Genomic DNA, 9,967 nt, shown 5'->3' on the forward strand with positions numbered 1-9,967 from the left:
TTTGTGGTGCTTAACTTAATAACTTCTTTTTCTCTGAGAAGAGATGTCCATATATTGGGAGAACGCTAAGGTAGGAGTGAGGGTGTTTATTCCAAGTTTTAAAGACTTACTCTATAATGTGCTGTTGCAAGTGCTGGACTGCTGTGTACTGCAGCACTTGATTCATTACGTCAAAGTTACACATAAGATGAAGACCCAGTATCTATGGCATAGAGTTACTGTGAGTATTAAGTTAGAACAGAAGTAAAGTTCCTGGAAATAAGATGGCAAAAATAGGAAGTAACATGTACAAAGCTATTCATTGCAGCACTATTTGTAATAACAGATTGGAAACAACTCTCAGTCAGTAGGGGACTGGTTGAATAAACTGGTAAATCTACACAATAGAATACTAAGCAGCAGTAAAAAGGAATGAGGGAGACTACACACTGATTGAAGAGATCATGAGACTATATTAAGTGAAGAAAGCAGCATGTAGAACAGAATGTATAATGGCCTTTCTTATCTAAAGGGTGACACATAATATATATTATACATTTGTCTCTATTGTAAAAATGGAAGGATAAGGGCTTCCCTGGAGCTCCAGAGGTTAAGACTCTGCTTCTACTGCAAGGGCCACAGATCCAATCCCTGGTCGGGGAGCTAAGATCCCACATGCTACATGGCCAGAAAAGGGAAGGATAAACCATAGACTAATGGAAATTGATACCCACTAGGGGAAGGGATGGGGGAGCCTGGTGGGCTGCCATCTATGGGGTCGCACAGGGTCGGACACGACTGAAGCAACTTAGCAGCAGCAGCAGGGGAAGGGAAGGGATATGGAGGGAAGCTGGATTTCTCAAGCATACTGTTACTGTGGAACCGTGTATCTTAAATGGTAGCAAAGTAATTGCAATGGGACTGTAGGAACTCAGTAATCCTTCATTTTCTTTTGTTCTTTATACTGCCAAATATCTTGGGTAAGGGATGTGTATCTTATTCCTATTTCTTTTCTTCTCAGTCCTTCCAAACCTGATTTCCATCATATTTAAATCTGTGCTCTAGACTTTAACTAGATCAAATCCAGTGGCCTATTCTTTCCTTTGCCACATTTAATCCTGTTATATCATCCTCTTCTCCAAAGCTCTTTTTGGCTTATGTAACCACGAACTTTCTTAAACTCCAGGCAAGAAAAGGTAAGCCTGGCCCTCTTGTTCTTTTGCATCATTCTCATTCACATAATGTAGTACACACATGGGCTCTGCTGGTGGCCACTGAAGATACAAAGATGAGCAGGGCAGTTCTGCTGTCTGATCATTACCAGCGGGGTGTGAAAGTGTTAGTTGCTTAGTTGTGTCTGACTCTTTGTGTCCCCATGGATCATAACCCACAGGGCTTCTCCGACCATGGAATTCTCCAGGCAAGAACACTGGAGTAGGTTGCCATTTCCTTCTCCAGGGCATCTTCCCAATCCAGGGATCAAACCTGGGTCTCCCACATTGCCAGCAGTCTCTACCGTCTGAGCCACCAGAGCAGTAGACTGATACATAAGAGATTATTATGAAACAAAATATTTTGAGAGCATAAGGAAGGGTATCCAACCTGGCCTGAAAGTCCAAGAAAACTTCCTGGGAAAATGACAGTTGAATGATCTTGAAGGTTAGAAGCTTCTCAGACAAAGATGAAGGGAAACTCATTCCAGATCTGTGGAATGCTTCTGAGCAGAAGTAAGAGACCAATAAGTAGCATAGTATATAATGTGCTAAAGCTAAGCTGTTCAGTGCTGGAGGCAGGATGAGATCAGAACCAGTCAGGGAGTGCCCAAAGATTAGTTCTCAGCCCTTCTCACATTGTGGCACAGAGAACCATTTCAAACAGCACACAGATAGGATGCTTCAGGCTTTAGACTATTGGCTTAAGAACTCTAGCTATCCCACGCTCTGCCTAGCAGTCCAAAATGCTGAGGGAATTAACATCATTGTCAAGACACACTGGCTGGGAAGCTGCTATCCCTGATGGGAAGCCACAGGGGATTTAAGCGAGGAGATGACAGATTTGGTGTTTAAGAACCATAGTTGCACTGTAGAGGGTAGATTTGGGGGAGATGAAGACTGTTAAGCTATGCATCTGGCAACAATTCAGGTGAGAGTGTGTGTGTGTGTGTTCAGTTGCTCAGTTGTGTCCGACTTGGCCACCCCATGGACTGTAGCCCACCAGGTTCCTCTGTCCATAGGATTTCCCAGGCAAGAATACTGGAGTGGGTTGTTCTCCAGGGGATCTTCCCGACCCAGGGATCGAACCAGCATCTCCTGTGTCTCCTGCATTGGCAGGTGGACTCTGCCACTTTACCACTGTGAAGCCTCCAGTGGGGAGATATTTAAAAGGCAAGTTAGGACTTGGTATTAGATTGGGTACAATGAATGAAGGGAAGAGTGGAATCAAAGATGAGAGTAGGCAGCAGGAAGAACTTGGGGAAGCAGGATAAAAATGATAAGCACAATTTTGGATATGTTGACTTTGTAGTGTGTTGGAAGGTGTGCAGGTTGAGTCATCTAGTGGATGTCTGATTACATATGCCAAAAGCTTGGGGGAAGGACTTCTCTGGCGATCCAGTGGTTAACACTTTACTTCCACTGCAGGGTATACAGGTTTCATCCCTGCTCGCGGAACTAAGAGCCTGCATGCAGAACTTACATTGGCCAAACTAAAATCTTGGGGGAAGATTAGACATGGTATTTCACATCATGACTGGATACCAGGCTTCTGAGTCACAAGGGGATGAACTGACCACCTTAATTTCAAGCAGAGTTCTGCTATATGTGGTCATAAACTGAGGTCCCAGAAATGCTTGGAACCTGGCATAGCTGGATCCTGGCTCCACACACCAGAGGCCAACACTGGAGCATCCCCAGGTGTTGGGAAGCTTTGTCTCAGTCTCTGTGTGCTTTCTGCCTTCAGATTATCTATCAAATGAATGGATTCTTCTGAGATCTCACTTCCTCGATTGAAGGTTGAACCTGGGCTGCGACAGTGAAAGCCTGTAATCCTAACCATTAGGCCAGGGAACTGGCCTAGGGAACTCCTAGGGAGTTCCTCCTATGAGGCAATTCTGGCTGTTTTCTGATATCATGTTGATGAATTCACACTGTCATAGAGTAAATTAGTGCCTTTGCTGAATTCCCTACTGTCTTTATTCAAACCACTGTTTTCTCAGACATTCTCAGAATCTCTGAGCTTTTATTCATTCAGTGATTCCCCGAGTACCTCCTCTAGTTATTAAGTTTGACTTCCTTAAATTCTCCTTTATCTTTCCACCCTCTGGTTCTTTCAGACTCTGCTGCTGCTGCTAAGTCGCTTCAGTCGTGTCCGACTCTGTGCGACCCCATAGACGGCAGCCCACCAGCCTCCCCCGTCCCTGGGATTCTCTAGGCAAGAATACTGGAGTGGGTTGCCATTTCCTTCTCCAATGCATGAAAGTGAAAAGTGAAAGTGAAGTCGCTCAGTCGTGTCTGACTCTTAGCGACCCCATGGACTGCAGCCTACCAGGCTCCTCCATCCATGGGATTTTCCAGGCAAGAGTACTGGAGTGGGGTGCTGTTGCCTTCTCCATTTCAGACTCTGCTGCTGCTGCTGCTAAGTCACTTCAGTCGTGTCCTATTCTGTGTGACTCCATAGACGGCAGCCCACCAGGCTCCCCGTCCCTGAGATTCTCCAGGCACTGGAGTGGGTTGCCATTTCTTCTCAGCAATTCTTTAAACAGAGTACGCCTTGCTACTTCAGTTCACACATCTGTTTGTTTTTTAGTTTTCGTGCACCCTCTGACATTTTGTAATCGCCCTCCCCCATGCATGAAATTTTAATATCACTGATATGCTGTTGTATCTGTATATGTACTATGGCCCTTTGGAAGGTCATAAACATAACATCTAAGGTTCTCATCTCTGTACCAATTTTTGACTTCTTGGGAGGGGGGCAATACTACTCCCATTGACAATGCAGGCTCTAGACCATGGGTCCTTAATGTTTGTAGGCCATGGGACAGTCCTTTGAGAATATGACAAAACTATGGACCCTACCCAAGAAAAAAATGCATGCATGCATATTTACCCAATATCCTGAAGCAAAAATTCCAGAAGTTTCATGGATCCCAATCTAAGTATCCCCACTAAACTGTATCCCTTAGGAATCCTTAACGACTTTCATTCTATTAATCTGTATCTCCCGAGAGTGTTGAAAGCTGCCTAATATACATAATAATTGTAAAAATGGTGATGGTGGTTTGGTTGGTAAGTCATGAACTCTTGTGTTCCCATGGACCATAGCCTGCCATGGGATTTCCATGGGATTCCCCAAGCAGGAATACTGAAGTGGGTTACCATTTCCTTCTCTAGGGGATCTTCCTGATCCAGGGATTGAACCCTAGTCTCCAGCATTGCAGGTGGATTCTTTACTGACTGAGCCACTAGGGAAGTTCCAACTATAAGAATAATAATAGCTAACATTTACTGAACTCTTACTATATGCCAGGTACTGAACTGTTTTATATGCATTATCTCAATCCTTAAAACAATGCCTTAGGTAGATTTTACTTTTATGATTTTAGATTTTGCTTTTGCACCAGTTTTAAGATGGGGAAGCTGACATTAAGTTCCTTGACCAAGGTCACATGCTAAGAAGCGGTAGGTGTAGTAATTGAAATAAGATCTGTCTGTATGCAGGTCAGGAAGCAACAGTTAGAACTGGACATGGAACAACAGACTGGTTCCAAATAGGAAAAGGAGGACGTCAAGGCTGTATATTGTCACCCTGCTTATTTAACTTACATGCAGAGTACATCATGAGAAACGCTGGGCTGGAAGAAGCACAAGCTGGAATCAAGATTGCTGGGAGAAATATCAATAACCTCAATACCCAGATGATACCACCCTTATGGCAGAAAGTGAAGAAGAACTAAAGAGCCTCCTGAAAGTGAAAGAGGAGATTGAAAAAGTGGGCTTAAAGCTCAACATTCAGAAAACTAAGGTCATGGCATCCGGTCCCATCACTTCATGGCTAATAGATGGGAAAACAGTGGAAACAATGGCTGACTTTATTTTTGGGGGCTGCAAAATCACTGCAGATGGTGACTGCAGCCATGAGATTAAAAGACGCTTACTCCTTGGAAGGAAAGTTATGACCAACCTACACAGCATATTAAAAAGCAGAGACATTACTTTGTCAACAAAGTTCTGACTAGTCAAGGCTATGGTTTTTCCAGTGGTCAAGTAATGGATGTGAGAGTTGGACCATAAAGAAAGCTGAGTGCAGAATAATTGATGCTTTTGAACTGTGGTGTTGGAGAAAACTTGAGAGTCCCTTGGACTGCAAGGAGATCCAACCAGTCCATCCTAAAGGAGATCAGTCCTGGGTGTTCATTGGAAGGACTGATGTTGAAGCTGAAACTCCAATTCTTTGGCCACCTCACGTGAAGAGCTGACTCATTGGAAAAGACCCTGATGCTGGGAAAGAATGAGGGCAGGAGGAGAAGGGGACGACAGAGGATGAGATGGTTGGGTGGCATCACCGACTCAATGGACATGGGTTTGGGTGGAATCTGGGAGTTGGTGATGGACAGGGAGGCCTGGCGTGCTGTGGTTCATGGGGTCACAAAGAATCAGACACGACTGAGCGACTGAACTGAACTGAACTCAACTCCGTAGCCAACTGCTTAGTCACGTTATACAATTGTTTTTACTGAATAAATACATGTTGAATGAATGAATGTTTTGCCTTGTGACTTATTGGCTTTCTATATAAGCTATCCCCTCTCTAACTGGATTAAAAGCTCCTCGAGGGTAGGAATTTTGATGCTTCACTTGTTAGCATCTCTCACTGGAACTTTATGGTATCTTCTTTGCGACCCCATAGACTGTAGCCTACCGGGCTCCTCCATCCATGGGATTTTCCAGGCAAGAATACTGGAGTGGGTTGCCATTTCCTCCTCCAGGAGATCTTCCCAACCCAGGGATCAAACCCCAGTCTCCCACATTGTAGGCAGACGCTTTACCGTCTGAGCCACAAGGGAAGCCACTTATGGTATCTTAGAGAGGCTGTTATTGACCCTCTTATATCCCTCTTTATGCTCCCCATCCTGACAATCTCATGTGCATGAAGTGGAGTAGACAAAAAGTAGTGATAGGATATAAGTGGGTGCCTGATGTTGAGGAGTAGTCAATATTCAAAAATATATTTTTGGCATGCTACGTGCTTGGCATGCAGGATCTTTAGTTCCCAACCAAGGATAAATTCATGGCCCCTGCAGTGGCAGTGCAGAGTCTTAACCACTGGACCACCAGGGAAGTCCTGAAGCAGAGCCAATTTGATGGATAAGTGGTGAAAGAAGTTACACCAGAAAGTAGTATAAGGCCGTGATTTAAAACCTTGGAAAGCTCTGAAACCCAGAGCTATGAAGCCAGAGACCTATATACTGCATGAACCTACTTATATGAAGCTCTAGAATAGACAAGTCTAATCTATGGTGACAGAAAGGAGATCAGTGGTTGCTAAGGATGGGGAGATTAACTTCAGAATGGCACAACAGAAATTTTAGGGGCAATGTTCTTTATCTTGATCAGAAGGATTGTTAAAACACATGGAACTATACACCTAAGATGGATACATTTTTAAAGGTTAAGAACTCTGCATCTATACTGCCTTTGTTCAAATCCTAGTTTTGCCATTTCTGAGTTGTGTGATTAATCAAGTTACTACTTAAGCAATCAGTGCCTCAATGTCATCTGTAAATGGTAATCATTTCATAGGTTAATGGGGAGGTGGGGTGAGTTAATTGTTGTAAAGTGGTCAGAAAAGTGCCCAAGTCAGGTAACTGCTCTAACAACGTCAGCCATCATTACTATACACCCATTTATCACCTCCTGCTCCACAGTCTTATTTCCCACACCCATATAAGCCATTTGTGGAGAAGAGCAGTCTGAGGGGTAGGAACAAGTCTAGACTAAAAGACTTCCCTGGTAGTCCAGTAGCTTAGACTCCATACTCCCAGTGCAGGGGGCCCGAGCTTCAATCCCAGGTCAGGAACTAGATCCCACATGCTGCAACTAAAAGTTCACATGCCACAACTAAAGATTCCGCATGCTGCAAAGAAGATCTAAGATCCTGCATGCCGCAAATAAGACTCGGCACAGCTAAATAAATAAATCAGAGGTAAACATTAAAAAAGACACACAGATCTTCAATATTTTTACTTAAGAAATCCTTAGCAGTAGCAGTGTTAGTTGCTCAGTTGTGTCTAACTCTTTGCAACCCCACAGACTGTAACCCACCAGACTCCTCTGTCCATGGAATTCTCCAGCAAGAATACTGGAGTGGGTTGCCATTCCCTTCTCCAGAGCATCTTCCCCACCCAGGGATCGAACTTCAGGTCTCTTGCATTGCAGGCAGATTCTTTACTGTCTGAGTTACACAGATCCATAAACAAACAAAACAAATTATTTAAGTATTTCTTAAGGATTTTTACATATGCATGTACTTTTCACTGCCATTTAGATTAAAATGTAGCACATTCCCACCATGTGACCACTATTTCCTCTCACTGTTTAATTTCCTTTTTCTTGAACTTTATGTAAATGGAATCACAGGAGTGTACTCTTTTTTTGGGGGGGGGGCGTGGTCTGGCTTCTTTGCTTAGTATTTTGTTTGTGAGATCTTTTTATGCAGCTGTATACTATTTTATGCAGCTATATACCCATGGGGTGTCAAAGAGTAAGACATGACTGAGCGACTGAACAACAACAAATATAGTAATTCAGTCTTTTAAAATAGTATTCCCTATATGGGGCTTCCCCACTGGTTCAGCGGTAAAGAATCCACCTACAATGCAGGAGACATGGGTTTGATCCCTGGTTGGGAAGATTTCCTGGAAGAGGGCATGGCAATCCACTTCAGTACTCTCACCTGGAGAATCCCATGGAGAGAGGAGCCTGGCGGGCTACAGTCCATGGGGTCACAAAGAGTTGGACATGATTGAAGCGGCTGAGCATGCACACATTCGCTATATGAATATAGCACAATTGGTTTATACAAGTTTAACCATTCTTTGGCTGACAGACATTTGAAGTTTTTGACTATTACAGATAGAGCTGCTGTGGAAAATCTTGTACTATCTTTTATGTAGGACATATGCACTCATTTCTCTTGGGAGAGTATTTGTTGGATCAGATTTGACTTGTTTTTAAAGGATCAGCCTAACTGCTGAGAATATTGGGTTTTAAATAAGCAAGATTGGAAGTAGGGGAGCCAGTTAGGAGGCTGTTGCAGTAGTTTTAAGGTAAGAGATGATGGTGGCTTAGACTAGGGGGCAGGGGTGGAGAAGTGGTAGACACAGAATATATTTTAAAGGTAGGGCCAACAAGACTTGCTGATGTAGGGATAAGAGAAAGAAAGGAAATAAGGATAACTGTAAGGTTTTTGGCCTGAACACCTTGGTGAAAAGATGGGAAAGAACTCGTTCAGAAGTTTGTTTAAGGATCTGTTAAATTTGAGATGCTTATTAGATATTCACATGGTTGAATTGAGAGATGTTGAATTGACAGATGATGATTTTGAGTTTGAGCTTGGTGGAAAGGTCTGGACCTTTGGAGATAAAAATGTGGGAATTGATATCATAGAGATAGCATTAAGGTTAAGGATCTACTTGAGCTGATCACAAAGAGAGTAGGTGGAAGCAGAGAAGGGCCCTGGACTGAGCCCCTAGGAAACTTAATGTTAGTGGACCCAGAAAAGGGGCCCATGAAGGAGTAGCTGGTGAGGTGCATGGGTCCTTGGTTCTAGGGAGAAATGATGAAGTCTTTCCTCAGAACTTGAAAAATATATCCACCCTTTCCCTCTAAGAGTACAAGATTTCTATTTTAGAAATGGATAAGTAATGGCTAAGCAGAGAGTATGCAAAGACACCTTAAAGAAAAGACATGGCTCCCTGCCAGCAGAACTTGGCTTTAACCTAATTGAAAATATTTACATGTTTAAATGAAGAATATGTCAACCTAAAGAGAAGTCAGCAGTGAATGCTAGTAAAGGGAGAGTCCCTCAGTCCCATGTGGGCACAGCCTTTCCAAGAGCCATCCTGGAAAGAGTGCTTTAACCAGCAGAGTTAGAGTAGTCCAGGAGCATTGGCAAGGCTGCCCACAGCGTAGAGATGGGGGTGGAGAACTGTAGCCAAGAAGAGTTTTCTGAACCCATTGGCACGACTCCTTGCTGGGGATGGCCAGATGCCATTAAAGATACAACTCCTCCTCTTTGGTTATATCAATGTGCATTTATATGTTGACATTATTGTTGACTTGGTTTAAAGGGAGAGAATGTGCTGGACATGCAGACATGAGTTTTCCTTCAGTGTGAGTGACAGTTAAATTTCTCTCTGTAACTTAATGCTTATGTATTATGGCTATGTGTTTTAGTAAATTGTAAACTTTGTTGGCACAAAACAGTATTCCAAGATGTAGCTTTGTGAAACTCCAGAGACCCATATCTTTGTCAGTGATAAATCCAGTAACACAAATGCCACCTGTGAGGTTGGGGACACCCAGGTGCAAGCCCTCTCCATGTAACGTATCCCAACATTTTGAAACCTCTGTGCTTAACAGAACAGAATCACACGTTATTAAATACAAGAGATCCAATGCAGCATCTACTCTAAGCCCCTCATTTTCCAGATGAGAAAACTGGGGTTCAGAGAGACAGAGAACTTGACCAAGGGCCCACAGCTTATTGGAAGTGCGAACCCTGGTCAGTGCTCTGTCCAAATAACCCCAGGCCTTACCTCGAATAGGTAGACTCACATTCAGTATGAGCATCTCCAAAGCACCCTGCTGCCCTCATCTCTGAAGCAAATATGTTCACCAAGTGGTATGTCTTGGATCTCTAAGCCCAGTTTACTGATACAGAGGCAAAGGAAAGATAAAGGAAAGAATTGAAACCAATTCACCTCCTT

The sequence above is a fragment of the Bos javanicus genome, chromosome 3 (assembly GCF_032452875.1).
Source record: "Bos javanicus breed banteng chromosome 3, ARS-OSU_banteng_1.0, whole genome shotgun sequence".
NCBI lineage: Eukaryota > Metazoa > Chordata > Mammalia > Artiodactyla > Bovidae > Bos > Bos javanicus.